The sequence below is a fragment of the Galeopterus variegatus genome, unplaced genomic scaffold (assembly GCF_000696425.1).
Source record: "Galeopterus variegatus unplaced genomic scaffold, G_variegatus-3.0.2 Scaffold3013, whole genome shotgun sequence".
NCBI lineage: Eukaryota > Metazoa > Chordata > Mammalia > Dermoptera > Cynocephalidae > Galeopterus > Galeopterus variegatus.
Genome location: NW_007729124.1, coordinates 53,132 through 69,593, shown reverse-complemented (window position 1 = coordinate 69,593; position 16,462 = coordinate 53,132). Strand labels below are relative to the sequence as shown.

The 16,462-nt window shown below is 56.1% G+C and overlaps 2 long non-coding RNA genes across 2 annotated transcripts; one reads left to right on the top strand and one right to left on the bottom strand.

The window, feature by feature from the left end:
* The first annotated feature begins 131 nt into the window (after window positions 1–131).
* LOC103599568 lies at window positions 132–6,732 on the top strand. The gene is made up of 4 exons (XR_551301.1): window positions 132–354; window positions 1,220–1,314; window positions 1,984–2,207; window positions 6,241–6,732. It is a non-coding gene; the product is annotated as an uncharacterized LOC103599568 (long non-coding RNA).
* An 801-nt stretch (window positions 6,733–7,533) lies between these two features.
* LOC103599567 lies at window positions 7,534–10,554 on the bottom strand. Its single transcript, XR_551300.1, has 2 exons — window positions 10,438–10,554; window positions 7,534–8,942 (listed from the first exon to the last, which is right to left on the bottom strand). It is a non-coding gene; the product is annotated as an uncharacterized LOC103599567 (long non-coding RNA).
* Between the last annotated feature and the right edge of the window lie 5,908 nt (window positions 10,555–16,462).

Here is a 16,462-nt window from a genome sequence, read left to right as displayed (position 1 = left end):
TCCACCAGGGTGGGCTCTTTGCAGCTGCCTCTGGCAGCCTCAATGAGCTCAGGGCACAGATCTGCTTAGTGGGTGGAGACCACCTGGACCCCACATCGCTGCCTGGATTGCCACATGCATCTCATCATTGTCCCCTCCGGCAGGTCGGGCCACGAGTGCACCCAGTTCCCGTCGTTGCACAGGCCACCTGGGCTGCCGGGCCCCTCAGCCTGGGTCGTCAGGAGGCCTCCAGGGGTGCACTCGGGCTGCAGGCCAGCACTTGCTGCTCTCTTGGTGCCTGTCTCAGCTCTCTGCCAACCAACCGTTCAGTCAGTCAATCCAGCAGTGTCCCATTGCCACTTGTGTGGCTGCCAGGTTGGTAGTTTACATGAAATAGAGAAAGCCGAAGCTTTTCTCACCCCATTAAGACTCCCTAGCTCCTCCCAGGCGGGTGCCTGTCTCAGTCACTTAGGGCTGCTGTAAGGAAGTACATAACTGAGTGGCTCATAACAGAAACTTGCTGCTCATGGTTCTGGAGCCTGGGAGTCCAAGACCAAGGCACAGGCAGCCTTGGTGTCCGGGGAGGGCTGTCTTCCTGATTCACAGATGGCCGTCTTCCAGTTCCTGCTGCGTCCTCACAGGGTGGAAGGAATGGGGTGCTCTCTGGGGTCTCCTTTATAAGGGCGTTAATCCTGTCCGTGAGGGCTGCACTCTCACGGCCTAATGTCTTCCCAAAGGTTCCACCTCCAATACCAAGCCTTGAGGGTTAGGATTTCAACACATGAATTTGGAGAGGACACAAATATTGCAGCACCCCTGCAGCACATCCTACATGCCCCTCCACAAACCTCAGAGTCCCCGGGTAGTCCCCAGGGCTACCCTGAGAAATAAGATGCTGTGGACTGTTCCTGCACCCTCTGCTCTGGGCGAGCACCCAGAACTCTCCAGAACACAGAAGGCAGGGTCTGGCCTTTCCATGGAGTCCAGGGCTGTGCCCAGGGCCAGGGCCAGGCCCAGACTGGGGTCCCCAGCCATACCGTGGGCCTGTCAAGGGACTGTGGGGTGAAGACCACCTCCCTCCCATGGCAGGAAGGGACGCTGGGTGGCCTTGGCAGATCCAGACGGGCAGGTCTGGGTGTGTGCAGTGAGAACACCTCTTCCCAGCCTTCCTGGCCTTTCCCAGCAGACTTTGCCCCACACCACCTGCAGGGTCCCTTCCCACTGCCACTTCCTTTTCCAGGTGCAGCCGGTCAGGGCCTCCTTGGTGGGAGCCTGGTTCTGGCATCTTCTCTCTCACTGCCGAGGGTCAGCCCGGGGGGCAGCAGAGCTTCCGGGGTGAGTGTGAGATCCTGGTGCCCTGAAGGCAGGCAGTGGTGGGGGAGGGGACTGGCCCGGGCAGGGCTCCTCGGGCAGATGCTCCGCGCTTCCCGTCTCAGTGTCCCACGTATGCCTCACTGGCTCTGCTGGGTTTTTCTCACCTTATAGTTGACAGATTTAAGCTAGCTTTGTTGCCTTTTGAGATTAGAGTCATTTTATTCCTGGGGATATTTGGGGGTCTTTCGATCCCAACGTGAAGCCTGGATATGGCTGCTTTATCAGGGGTCTTTTCTGGTTAGGAGGGAGAGCTTTGGTGAGGGTAGGCTGGCCTTGCCTGCCTGGGAGCACTCAGCTCTCTGCAGCAACCCAGGGGAGGCCTCTGGTCGCAGCCCGTGGGCCATCCGGTTGGCGCTGGGACCCCCAGCCATTCCTCTCTGATCCACAGCAAGTGCAGGCGGTGTTCGCAAGGACAGCCGTGCCTTGCATCTGGCTGGGATCGCAAGCCCTGCCCGTTCAGGGGTCCCAGGGAACGCGGGCACGAGGTTTGCATGGGGATATAGGCAGTTCTCCCCCACCTGGGCAAGGCTCAGGCTGGGCCAGTCCTCGTGCCCTGTGGGCTCCCAGGGACTGGGCAGTGTGATGTTGGGGTGCCACCCGGCCTCACTGTGTGCCCGTGTCTCTTTCCAGCTGAAGTGGGTGCATCCCTGTCCTGCAAGCCCAGGGAGGACACGGAGCAGTGCGGACACATCCCTTCCCACCGTCTCACTGCCCGCTGACCCTCCATTCTGAAAACCCTCCTTCTGAAGACCTCCATTCTGAAGACCCTCTGCTGCCAGCGAATATGGCTGAGACCCCCAGCGCCCCTGCCCCTGCAGCGCACAGCACGCGGTAGGGAGGACGTCTGTGCACAGGTAATCCAGAGTCTGGCAGTGAGGTGACAGTGGGGGTTCTCGACCCACATGGGGTCAGCCAGGGACAGGGCAGGGCTGGGCACCCTCAGAATGGAGTGGAGCTTTCTGTGCCTGTGGAGCAGGGGGTGGGCTGGGCGGACGTGGAGCCGACACCGTGGAGGTAGGCAGGGGCCTTGGGAGCCATTCGAGGAGCTCAGATCTCATCTCAGGGCAGTGGGGAGTGGCCGGACCGATGTGAGAACATCTGAAATCTCTCAGCGGCTCTGGCAGGAGAGAGTTTCAAGGCTGGGTGAGAGGGGGCCTTAAAGACCATCTTAAGCTCTTGTCCTTCGTCTTTGTGGTGGGTAAATGGGTGTTGATTGGTATCTATTCAACATTTTATTATAACAATTAAAAAAAAAAGAACTAGGGACTGGCCTGCTTGACCAAATGCTGCTGGCAGGATGATTACATCAGGGGCGTGCTGTGGTCTGGTGACGCAGGAGCCGGGGCCTCAGTGAGGGACATGCAGTGGGCTGACTGTGGGGGTATCCAAACTCCAGAGGGGTGAGAACTGAGGGGTCCGAGCAAATGGGCTCTGAGTGAGGACGTCCCTCTCAGGGGAATTTGCAAGACCTGCCTGCGCCATCACGAGACCCGCCGCAGGCCAAACAGCTGGCCAGAGCAGGGCTTCTCCAGAGCATGGCGTGGAAGGGGCTGGGTGGGCTCCACCTGTGGGTGGGCGCGCTGGGCCACAGTGGCTCCGACCAGTCAGCCTCCCACGTGCTGGCCTCCCGGCACAGCCCCAGCCCCAGCGTGGCTGCACAGCCCACCGTGGACCTCAGAGGACTGGCTGGGGTGCCCAGTAGACAGCACTTGAGGAAAAGAACTGGTGGGTGGAGGGACGAGGGTGCAGCTGGCGAGTGGGACGTGCAGGCTTAGGGAAGGCGAGGCAGGGCTCGGGAGTCAGGGAGGGGGTGAGCAGATGTGAGAGAGGCCCACGCACATCGGCCGCATTACTCGTGTGCTGTGGGGTGTGTGCGTGAGCTCCTGGACAGGGACTTAGGCTCTGCTCAGACTGTTAGCGGGAGTGAGCCCAAAGTAAAAGCTGCGAGCCCTGTCTGCTGATGCCTCATGCTGACCCTGACCTGGCTCTAACCCTGACACTGACCCCAGCCCTATCCCTCACTTAACCCTAACCCTAACCCTAACCTGAATCCCAACCTGAAACCTAACCCTGGCTCTGACTCTGGTCCAGTCTTAACCCTAACTGTACTCCAGACCTCACCTTAACCTTAACCATACCCCTCACCCTATCCCCATCCCTAACCCTAACCCTGACCCTGACCCTGACCCTGACTCCAGCCTCATCCCTGACTCCAATTTCGACGTGCCCGCTGTGCTCTCTCCCAGCCCCTCACTCACTGCCCTCCCCCAGGTCCCATCACCCACAATCCAGCTTGTCATCTTCCTGCACCTCTCCGTGGCTCTCCCAGCCTCTGCAGCCCCATCACTGGGGCTCAGTCTCATGGCCTTGCCTCTCCTTCCCCAGCCTTGGGTCCCGGGTGTATTGTGCAGGGGAATCCCAGCTCACAAGCTGTCCCAGGAAAAAGCCAGGGCTGGCCATTCTAGTTCTTTCCTCTATGGACTCTGGGGGACTGGAGCCAGTCCCTACCCCTCCAGCACCTTGGTTTCCCTTCCTGTGTAGCAGGGCTTGGGGCTGGGGGTGCAGAGGCTGGTGCCCAAATGAGCAGGTGGAGACAGCCCAACCCCCAGTTCTTAGGGGCCCTCTGCTCTTCAGGCTCCTCCCACTCCATGTGGAATGGGTTTTATCTCCCAAGAGCTGGGTGCTTCCTGGCCGGTGCTTGTCTCTGCATGTGAGAACCCCCATGGGGCAGGACCAGGCAGGAGCAGCCGACACAGCCCCTCCATACTCTTGACTCAGGTTCACACAGGCCTTCCCATGGAAGTAGGTTGGTAGAAGTGTGTGTGTATGTGTGTGTGTGTGTGTGCGTGCGCGTGCGTGCATATGTGCACATATGTATGTATGTGTGTAACTGTATGTGCATGTATGTGCACATGTATATGAGCACGTATTATGCGCGCACATGTTATGCATGCATGTGTATACATGTATATATGCATGTGTGTGTGCATGTGTTTATGTGTGTGCATGTTGCATACATTCACTTGTGCCTGGGTATATACATGTTCACACATGAATGTGTGTGTGTGTGTGGTTGTGTGTATGTGCACGTGTGTATATGTGCATGTGTGTATATATGTATTTGTGTGACATTGTGAAAATATATATTTGGTTTTCAGCCCCATACAACTCCTAAAACCCTTAGAATCTCCAAAGTGATGAGTCGTTTTGCATGCTAGTTAAGGCTGGCAGCCCTAGGTAGCTTCAGGGTGGGGGCTGGTCACAGGAAAGGCCAAGGCAGGACTTTCAGTCCCACCCTCAACCTCCAGGGAGGTTGACCGCTATTGTCCAATGATTTCATCCATCATGCCTGTGTAATGAAGCCTCCATAAAAGCCCAAGAGGCCAGGGTTTGGAGAGCTTCTGGACAGCTGATCACGTGGAGGTTCCTGGAGGGTGCCGTGCTGGTGGAGCAGGGGAGACCCGCCTGCCCCCATACCTATGTGTTTCTTCCTCTGCACCCTTCGTAATGTCCTTCATAATAACCAGTAAACGTAAGTACGTGTGTCCCTGTGTTCTGTAAGCCATCCAGCAAACTAATTGAACCTGGCGAGCGGGTTGTGGAGACCCTGATTTATGGCTGGCTGGTCAGAAGTTCCAGAGGCCTGGACTTGCGACTGGCATCTGAAGTGGGGGCAGTCTGGGGGCTGAGCCCTCACCCTGTGGGACTTGACACTATCTGCGGGTAGACAGCATCGGTGTTAAATTGGAGGACACCTCTCGGGTGTCTGCTGTGGAACTGCTGGCTTGCTGGCTAGGGGGGAGAAACCCCACACATGGTCACAGAAGTCGGTCTTCTGTGTTGCTGATTATTGCTGAGTGAGAGTATAGAAAAGCACTCATTTTGTTTTGTCATATACTCAGTGTGTGTGTATGTATATATGTGTGTGTGTATAAGTAAACATGTGTGTATGTGTGTACATACATGTGTATGCGTGTACGTGGTGTATATATGTATGAATGTTTAGGTGTGTATGTATATGTGTACGTGTGTACATACATGTGTATGTGTGCACATGCGTGCGTGTGTGTGTACACATGTGTGTATGGGGAGGAGGCTGTATTGCACCCACCCCATCACACCAGACCAGCCCCAGTTCCATCACCCAGGGCTCCCTCTGGCCCGGCACCTGCTCCCCTGCTCTGGCAGCGCCGGGGGCCCTATTTGCCTGAGTCCTCTTTCAGGCTCACTTTGGCCCACGGTCCCTTCTGTATCGGCCCCTCCTGCCACTCACACTTAGAGATCTCGAATCTTTTCAGGACCACTAAGACCTCATCTCCTCCTACACTGCTATGGGTCCAAAGAAAATGTCTCAACATACTTCCCCTTTCTACGGATTTACAGTGGGGTGTTTGGCCATCTTTGTCTTTAACCCTGTATTTCGGAAAATTTTGATACAGAAGCAAAAGCCCAGTGAGCACGCGCGCCCATCTTTGTGATGATCAGGTCATGACCTGTGTTGCTTTTCCACCCTCCACTTGCCAGCCCAGAGTGCTCTGGAACAAATGCAGATTTCATACCATTTTATCTACAAAATTTCATCAGAAAGAAAAGATAAGGTCGAATAACATAACAACAGTAACCATTACCACGCCTAGCCAAAAAATGAACACTTCCTTAATTTCAACAAATATGCAGTCAGTCTTCACACTTCCCCCTTGGTTTTGTACAGTTTTTGAAGGACAGTAAGGCAGGTTTTATTCTAGGGAGGCTACCACCGTGCGGTTTTGCAGTAGGGGAGAAGTCGGCTCAAAGTTCATCTTGTACGTTAGAAAAAAAAGATTATTTGATTAAATTGGTATCTGAGGAGTCTGGCTTCAGGCCAGGGTCCTCTGTGTGACCTTTCAGGCCCGCCACAGGCTGTGATAGGCTTTGCAGGAAGGCCCGAGGGGGAAGCCGCCCTCCTGCATCCAACTGGTGCATGGCCAGGATGCCTCGCCCGCCCGCACGGATCTGCTGCCTCCTAGCCTGGGCGCCGCACCCACCTGGGCCCTCCTTGTTGAGGGGCCATGGCTGAGTCCCTCCTCCACACCCTGGCTCGGGATCTTCCTCTCCCGGCCTCTCCCCTACCTCCTCCAGTCCCCCAGGTCCATGGACAGGCCGGAGCCTTTTGTCCGGGCTCCTGGGTTGTGAGCTGACTCCTGTCGACTGCCACCCACCTCTTGCTGGTGACATCCCCTGGGAAAAGTGGGACTCCAAGACACGGACACCTTTTCCTTCTGCCTTCGCCTGTTGCCCGCACTGCTGCGGTGAGCGAATGGAGGCATGCGTGTGGCTTCACCCACCACCTCGACACCAGCAGCTCAACACAGTCCAAATAAAGCGCACGTGTCCCGCTGACCCACGCGCCTCTGTCTCTTCACTACCTCCTGGGCGGTTTTTTTTTTTTTTCTTTTTTGGGTGTCTCTCTCCCTGTGCAGTTTCTCACTGGCTGGACCTTGCTGCTTGCATTCCTGGAGTGTCCTCAGTCTGTTCCCATGCCCAGACAGTCTCCTGTCACTTGGTAGTTAGCCCTACAGGCTTGGCCAGATTCAGGTGTGATGCGTTTCTTGGCAGAACCACTCAGAAGTGGGGCGTGCATTTCTACCAGGAGGTAGGTAACGTCTGGTTGTCTTTTTTTGGGATGCCAGAAGCCTCTGATGGTCATTAACGTGGTAAGTGGCCTCTAAGAGGGACCCCAGTGATCCCCTAGTATTCATGCAGTCTCCCCCAAGGGTGGGCTGGACTTACCAACTCACAACAAGCAACAAGCAACACAGCAATAACAGTGATGCGTCATCACTTCCAAGATGAGGTTGCAGAGAGGTCATGTCATTCGTCTTAAGTGCATTCTGTCTCGCTCACTTGCTCTGCAGGAAGCCACTTGGCAATTTGTCAGCTGCCCTAGAAGAGGCAGACTGAAGTGACCCTGGACAAGAACCAGGGAAGACTTGGGGCCCTCAGTCCCACAGCCCGTGAGGAACGCAGTCCTGCTGTGGGCCACGTGGCCCTCAGAGCACGTGCCAAGCGACTCCTCCCCCAGCTGAGCTTGACGAGAGGCCTGACCCATGAACCCCGGGAGGTAACACCTCTTTGATGTTTTCAGCTGCCATCTTAGAGGCAATTTTTGGTGCAGCAGTAGATGAACAGACAACGCACAGGTAACGGGACAGCAGCAGCAATGCTGGCTTTATTAGTTCATGAGGGTTTGCAAAGTAGAGACGTTCAAATTCTCTCTTCCTTCGTCACTGTTAGCTGAGATATATCTACCAAGAGAAGCTTCCCTCCCTAACTCTTTGGTCCTGTTGAGGTATGATTTGTATAGGAAAGGCAAGATCAGTACTTGATTCTTTCCCTTTGTTTACTAGTTTTTAAAATAATGAGCTGTTTTCATACATCTCAAAAGTATAATTACAAATGAATGGATTTGAACATTTTTTACGTTCCAACTAGTTAAAATTATTATCCTTGCGGATGTGCAGGTCATCCCATCCCGGTCCAGGGGCAGCCCACTTGACTGACTCCCGAGTCCCTTCCACACCGCCCGATGGTCTTCGATGGTGACTTTGGTCTCTAGCAAGAAGGGGCATTCTGGGCTCATCTTACGCATTTCCTGACCCAGACCTGACAGCGTCCAGTTCTCTGAGGAGCCCCTCGTCCTCTCAGGATGCCACAGTCTGGATGTCAGCTCTTGTTGCTGTTGGATTAGTCATAGATCTTAGACCTCGAGAACAGATGTGACCGCTCAGCGCGGGTCTCTCAAGCGGGTTGAGAGGGCTCCTGTGTGCTGGCGAACCTAGTACTTCCTGGGCCCACCCTGCGCAGTCGGCCTCAACCCAGCCATCTGTAGGACTGGCCACCCCCCCAGGGGAGACTCGACTTCCCCTGTCCCAGTCCAGCTGCTGGGCATTCCCGATGCACACACTCTGCCTCTCACGGTCTGCCGCTGTCTTCCCACCAGACTCCTTCAGCCTGAGGGCCCTGCCAGGAAGCAGGGCCTTTGAGCTTTTGCTGGGCAGTATGCCCCGGAAGGTCCTTGATCAGGGGAGTGGCACCTGGGAGGGGAGCTCTTGGACGGAACAGTGGGTGGGGTGAATGGGGAGGGGGTCCCCAGGCAGGGTCCAGGATGGCTTTGTCTGCTGGGAATGGAGGGCCCCGGAGACCAAGGTCAGGCGCCTGGCGGTGGGAGGGCCGTGGAGGAAGGCAGCATCCCCAGGAGTGGGCCTGGTGTGGGGCCAGCCACAGCCTTCCCATCAGAGAAAGGGGAAGGAGACCTGGGAGGCTGGACGAGCAGTTCAGGGCTCAGCGAAGGAGGAACAGGCCGGGAGGAGACAGGAGCCTGCAGCGGAGCAGCTCCCGAGGCCCGCCCCACTGCCAGGGAGGGGTCACAGAGGAGCTTCTGACAGCAGTGGAAGGGCTCGGGGTCAGCGTCTGGGCGGCATCTGCCCTCCCCCCGCAGGAGCCTCCTCCTGCTTCTGCGGTAGTCCCCATGGGCAGGGTCCCGTCTTGTGTGTGGGGCTGCTGCAATGGCCACTTCCATCAGCCACGGGTGACCAGGCCTCCCGAGGCACCTGCAAGCAGGGGTTGAAGGGTGCTGCTGGGCACGGCAGGGCACAGGCAGGACAGATGGGCGGAGGGCTCTGAGGAGGTGGGTGAGGCCACTCCTGAGTGCCCCAGCAGCCTGGCCTTCACTGCGGGAGTGGGTGCAGGTTGGAAAACTGACCCCATGTGGGGCTCCTGTTTGGGGGATGGATGTGGACACTGGGAGGGGTGGGAGAGGGCACTGGGTGCTACTGGCAACCCACTCAGGACCTCCTGGGGCCCCACAGTGTCCCTGGCCGTCCTGTGGTGGATTCTTTCTCCTGCCAAAGTCCCCCTTGCTCAGGCTGAAGCTCCATCTGGAAAGGGCTGTGGAGACCCTTTCTGAGCACCCAGCTCAGAGACCCTCTGCCAGAGCTGCGGGATCCAGACAGAGAGACCAGATGAAGGCACCTCCGGGGCCAGGGTGAAGGGTCCCAGGAGAGGACTCGGGGGCAAGTGTGGCTGAAGGCCTGGCCTGTCTGGGGTCTCAGAGCGTTTGCAAGGAGGATGCTGGGGAGGAGCAGGTGAAGAGCAAGAGCAGGCAGCACCACCAGGGGCCAGGATGGAGGCCAAGGCAGAGCCCAGGGCAGAAGCCAGGGCAGAGGCCAGGACAGAGGCCAGGATAGAGGCCAGGACAGAGAGGCCAGGGCAGAGGCCAGGACAGAGAGGCCAGGGCAGAGGCCAGGACAGAGGTCAGGGCAGAGAGGCCAGGACAGAGGCCAGGACAGAGGTCAGGGCAGAGAGGCCAGGACAGAGGCCAGGGCAGAGGCCAGAGCAGAGAGGCCAGGACAGAGAGGCCAGGGCAGAGGCCAGGACAGAGGTCAGGGCAGAGAGGCCAGGACAGAGGCCAGGACAGAGGTCAGGGCAGAGGTCAGAGCAGAGAGGCCAGGACAGAGGCCAGAGCAGAGAGGCCAGGACAGAGAGGCCAGGGCAGAGAGGCCAGGACAGAGAGGCCAGGGCAGAGAGGCCAGGACAGAGAGGCCTGGGCAGAGGCCAGGACAGAGAGGCCAGGGTGGAGGCCAGCACAGAGAGGCCAGGACAGAGAGTCCTGGGCAGAGGCCAGGACAGAGAGGCCAGGGTGGAGGCCAGCACAGAGAGGCCAGGGCAGAGGCCAGGGTGGAGGCCAGGGCTGCCGGCTACTGGGGTGACCAGATGGAGGAGTGGGCCTGGAGGCTGGGCACTGCCCCCCGCCTGCCCCAGGGCTCCATCCATCGGGCCCCTGGTGTGTTCTGACCAGTCACAGTTGGTGCAAGAGGTCCCACTGCCTGGGAGGGGATCCCAGAGGGGCTTCTGGCAGCAGCAAAGGCTGGAGCAGGGCAGATGGCCTGGGGAGGCCTGCCCAGGAGTGAGAAGCAGCAGCTGTCCCAGGGCGAGTGAGCCTTCTCAGCTGGGTGGGCTCCTGCCCTCAGCCCTGGGGAGCTGGGGAGGGTCCTGCGTGCTGGTGCCTGACCAGAGGACCACAGGGCTCCACCGCCCCAGACTTGCCTTGGCTCTCTGGGAACAGGGCAGCCATGTCCCCTCAGCCCCTGGGGCTGGCAAGGGGCCCGGCTTGGGAAGAGGCAGACGTGGCCTCGGCATCCTGTGGTACTTCCAGGCTGGTTCCTTTCTCTCGCCTTTCACCCTGGTCCGTTGAATCGATCGTTTCAAATCAGTTTGGATGGGAAACACGGGCACATGCGTGGGACCTGATAGGTAACAAGAGGGGCTGGTGAGACTAGGCCTCCCACACCCTGCCCCAGGCACAGCCAGGCCTGCGGATGCGCTGCGGGGGCTCCTCAACTCCCTGCCCCCACTCTTGTCCCTGGCCACATCCTCCCCATCAGCCGCACGCATGGATGCAGGAGAGAGCAGCGGGGTCTCGGAGCCGCAGGGCCACTCCCGTGTGGGGGAGGCATGAAGGAGCCCCACAGTGGGGTGGGGGGTTTCCCAGAGAGCGGGAAGTAGCATCTGCAAGGGCAGAGGCTGGGAGACTTCCTGAAGACTTTCCAGAAGAGGCCCACGGTGGCCTTAGAGGAGGGAAGTGGGGGCTGGGGCGATTTGGAGCTGTGCCAGGTAGGTGGCAGCCGGGAGGACGTCTCCCGCAGCTCGGGCTGGGGGTGTTTCTCACAGGGGGCTCAGGCGGCGCGACTGGACTCTGCTGCTCCTGCCCCCAGGCTGCCTCTTCCGAGGTGGCAGACACTGGCTGCTGCCCGCCCAACCCCCCACCCCCACACTGGACTGCCACCCCCAACCGGAACCACTTCCCATGGCCTCTCCTGCCACTGCCACAGCCCTGGGGTGAGGGTGGGGGGCACCACAGGGCCTACTTTGTGCAGGAAGAGCCCCAGGTCATGTGGGAAGCCCCCACTGGGGCACAGGTTGAGGGAACCCCAGGCCAAAGCTGCTGGTCTTGCGACAGCCAGCCCTTGTCCCCTGGGCCTCTCGGACCAGTGACCTCGTCTGCCCGTGCAGCTGATGGGCTTTTTTTTTTTTTTTTTTTTTAAAAAGATGACCGGTAAGGTGATCTTAACCCTTGACTTGGTGGTGTCAGCACCACGCTCAGCCAGTGAGCGAACCGGCCATCCCTATGTGGGATCCGAACCCGGGGCCTTGGTGTTATCAACACCACACTCTCCCGAGTGAGCCACGGGCCGGCCCAGCTGATGGGCTTTGACCTCCACAGCTCTTTCATGGCCACAGAATCCTTCTCTGTTTTTATAGTTTTTATTATGAAAACTTAAAAAAAAATTATCTCCTTTTTTCTTTCCTTTTTGTAAAACATTTTTACTGATTATTCATATTCATGGGGCACAGAGCTGACCATCAGCACCTGTGCCCAAGATGTGGTGAGCACATCAATGCTATCAGCATGCCCACCTCAAATTGCAGTTATTCCCCGTGTCCCCCACCCAGCCTCTCCCCAGTGCCCCTTTCCCTCTACCACCTGCCACCCTGGCAACCCTGGGTCTGTTCTCTCCCTCTGCAAGTCCAATGCACCACTGTGTTCTGTCTTTGCTTCCTTTTAAGGGACACCCCAACCCCTACTGACCTTAACACTTTCTCTCTTAGCTCCCACTTATGAGTGAGCACATGTGGTATTTACCCCTCTGTGCTTTGCTTATTTCGCTCAACCTAAGTTTCTCCAAGCTCATCCATGTTATTGCAGATGGGAGAATTTCATTCTTTTTTATGGCAGAGAAGTATTCCATGGTGTATATATACCACAGTTTCCTTATCCATTCATCCATCAATGGACATTTAGTTGCTTCCATATCTTGGCTATTGTGAACACAGCTGTGATGACCATGGGAGTGCAAGTATCCCTTTGACATGATGAATTCCATTCCTCTGGGCATATACCCAGAAGTGGGATTGCTGGATCGTATGGAAGATCTGATATATCTGTAGCTGTTTGAGAAACCTCCATACTGTTTCCATAGTGGCTGTGCTAATTTACCAACACTGCAGAAGTGCAGTGGGTTAGAAATCTGGATTCTCCTTTGATCTTAGAATAGGATTTTTAGGTAATGCATGAATGAGCCAAAAGGCTCTTGAGTAGGGGACCAAAGTCCACAGGTAAGTTTGGCAAAAGCCATCTAATCAATTCTAATCACTATTTAGGGATGGGATTGTGTACTTTGACTGTTTTAGGTTGCTGGTTTGATTCTGGCTTGAATGACTATTGACTATTTAACCTACTGATTATTCTTTAGATATGTTAAGAAAACTGCTTGAATGCGGTTTAAATATGCTAAAGAAATCGCTGTGCGAAGTATGTAGAAAAGAAAATGTTTACTCAGGGCTAGCTGTTTGCTGGTGGATTGACTTAGCTTTTTACAAATTGCATTCTGGAATGTCACAGTGTTAATTTTACTGCTGTTACTAGTTTTAGTTGTTTAAAGCAATACTTAGCTATAATTCCCTTTTGTAACACTGCCTCTTTTTATGTCCTTCTTTGATGATTGAATCGACTGATTTTTATTGTGAAACTTCCTTGTCTTGTCAATAAAAAGAAAGGTTGATTTTGAATCGGGGCTGCTGCTCCCCTGATGGGCAGCAGTCCCTCCAGTCCTCATTCATGTTACCTTGAGTGAATTTTCTTCCTTTCTCTTTTTTCCGTCTTGGTTACACAGAGGGAAGTGTAACACAGAGGGAAGGCTCCCCTTCCCCGCATCCTTGCCACCGTTTGTTATTCTCTGCCTTTTTGGTTTTAGCCAGTCTAACTGGGGTGAGATGATATTTCAGTGTGGCTTTGATTTGCATTTCCCTGATGATTAGTGATGTTGAGCATTTTATCAAGTACCTGTTGGTCTTTTCACTTGGTTGATTGTTTCCTTTCCTGTGCAGAAGATTTTTAGTTTGATACAATCCCATTTATTTATTTTTTCTTTTGTTGCTTGTGCTTTTGGGGTCTTATTCATAAAGTCTTTGCCTCATCCTATTTAGAAAAACATAAAGACTCCACCAAAAACCTGCTAGAGCTGACTAACAATTTCACTAATGCTGCACGATACAAAATCAACACCCCCAAATTAGTAAGGTTCTCCAACAACAAACTAGCAGAAAAAGAAATCAAGAAAGTAAGCCCATTTATAATAGTCACCAAAAAAATAAAATACCTAGGAATCAATTTAACGAAGGAAGTGGAAGATCTCTTCAATGAGAACTACAAATCAGTGCTGAAAGAAATAAAAGAGGACACAAAAAGGTGGAAAGACATTTCATGCTCTTGAATTGGAAGAATCAACATTGTGAAAATGTCCATACTACCCAAAGCAATCTACAGATTCAATGCAATCCCCATCAAAATACCAATGACATTCTACACAGAAAAAGCAATCCTAACTTTCATATGGAATAACAAAAGACTTCGAATAGCCAAAGCAATCCTGAGCAAAAAAAATGAAGCTGCAGGCATTACACTGCCTGACCTCAAATTATAACAAAGCTATAGTGACCCAAACAGCATGGTACTGGCATAAAAACAGACACTCAGGCCAATGGAACACAACAGAGAACCCAGAAATCAACCCACAGACTTACAGCCAACTGATCTTTGACAAAGGCACCAAGAACATACATTGTGGAAAAGATGCCTCTTCAATAAGTGGTGCTGGGAGAACTGGACGTCTATACATAGAAGAAGGAAACTCGACCTGTACCTGCTGTCATACACCAAAATCAACTCGAGATGGATTAAAGACTTAAACATTAGACCTGAAACTATAAAACTACTAAAGGAAAACCTAGAGGAAAATGTCAAATATATAAAAAAGTAGGGAATCTAGGGCAGAGAACCCCGTGTCCCCGTCCTCCATTGCCACACAATCACCTCCTGCTATGCCTGCCACACCAGCTTCATCCAGAGCCCCACCCCTACCAGACACCTTCCAGGTGAATCCCAGGCATCTTCATTTCAGCCGCAGACACTCCGTGTGTATTTCTGGCAGACAAGGGCTTCATAGGAGTCCGACCCCAGCGCCATCACTGCACCCCAGGAAATCGTGCTAACGCCTTAACCCTGGCTGTCCAGTCTTCCCGTTGCCTTGCAGAAAGCCTCCCCAAGCAGCTTGTTGCAGTCAGCATTCAAATTAGGTCCTCCAGCTCTGTCTGTGGCTGCTTCTTTGCTCCATGCCCTGAGGGCAAGCAGAGATCCCACAGGCTGGGCTCCACGGAGGCAGGGACAACCCTGTGGAGGGACACAGGGGCAGAGGGAACCCGCACGGAGACCGCGAAGCCAGCGAGGGTTTGTTTCATCTGGCCTGGAATATGCCCCAGCTGGCCACAGCCGGCCCCTCTGGGAACTGGTGCGCTGGGGTGACAGGGTAGGCCCAGAGGCCAGGAAGGAGTCACTGGGGACAGAGGACTCCTGAGGGGCTGGAACCAGGGGCAGGCAAGGGGGGGCAGAGAAGAGGCTCCTCGTGGTCATGGCGCAGAGGGTGGGAAGCTGGTGGGTGGCCTGTGGTGGTGCAGGTCCAGGGTGTTCCGTCCAGGGGTGGGAGGTGTGCCTGGGGGGCTTGTAGAGGTGGAAAGGAATTGGAGAAAGAGCAAGAGAGGCAGGCAGAGAAAGGCCCAGGCAGCGGCTGGCCTGCCCGGGAAGGCCCAGTGAAGGCAGTGGGGGGACACCATGTCCCCCCTGCACTGCAGCCCCCATGGTGTCCTGGTCCCCCAAGCCCACCCCCTCATGGTTTCTCCACACCTGCAGTGCGCAGGGCCAGCCCCTCCAGGCCAGTCGGGAGGTGTTTCCCAGCAGGGCGCCTACCGCAGACCTGCTTCTGCCCAGGGGGAAACAGCACGTGCTGAAGTCGGCAGCGACGTGGAAGCTGGGCGGGGGGCTCCTGTCCTCTCTGCTCGCCTTCTCTCAGCCATGCAGCAAGGGGAGCCACGGCCAGTCCCCCAGCCCGGAGCGCCAAGGACCCCACTCGTCCATGGCCCCCGCTCCTGGGGCAGGGCCAATCTCGGGCGGGCAGGGAAGGCACTCAGGCTGGGCACTTAACGGGGGCACAAAAACACTCATCAGGATAAAACAATACTTAATGTATTACCATATTTTAACAGATCAAAACTAACGCAGAAACCCACCGTGATCAGCATCAACATTTTAGACAAAGGCAGGGCCCCCATCACTGTGCTGCTTCTGTCTCAGGCAGCGGTGAGGCCTGGGTGTGTGCGGAAGTCAGGGGTCCACCCCACCCCAGCCTCAGGCTCTGGAGGGCCAGCCTGAGGGGTCCTTTACTCTCTTCCCAGTGTCCTCCGTTGTCAATCCCCCACACTCAAGCTTTGTTTTCTGGGCCACCTGGCCAGGGTGTGGCTCCCATTTCCAGGTAAGGAGGTTTGGGAGGCAGGATCTCCAGGGGCCGGGGGAATATTGTCTAGATAGGGCATGGTTATAACATCTGACAGCCCGGCACCTGTCACTCGCCCAGCCCAGCTCCAGGTCCTCATCAGACCCACACATGGGCCCAGCAGGTGTGGAGCAGGAGAGGCTGGCTTGGCAGGGGCTCTGTGGGACACGCTCTCTCGAGGGCCCTGCCAGAGGTGGAAGGAACTCACCAGGGAGACGCCCCGGCCCTGGCGGGGTACAGATCCAGACTGGGTGGCAGCACCTTCTGCAGACTCCACAGGACAGTGCCTGTGGCCAGAGATCGGGCTGGGTGGAGGGGCAGGGTGGAAGAAAATCCAAGTCTGGGCACCCTGGTGGGAAGGAGGAGCCTCCCCCACCCACTACCGGGCGTAGTGGCCACAGCGGGGTCTTGTGGCAGCTGGGGGACTGGGCCTGGGATGACAGCGGAGAAGGGTTGAGGCCCAGCCGGGGCCTTCCTCAGGTGCCGCTGGGCAGGGGGCCCTGGTCTGAGGGCAAGAAGGCCTGGGTGCGGGCCTCAGACCTGCCCCAGCGATGTGACGCCGGCCAACCCCTCCGTTCTCTGGGCCTCCCCAGCCCCCCGCAGTCTGGACCGCGCAGGGCGGCGTGTGGCGGCGTGCAGCCCGAGCGGCCGAGGACGCCCGCGGGTGGGGGTGGGCGCTCCGGCGG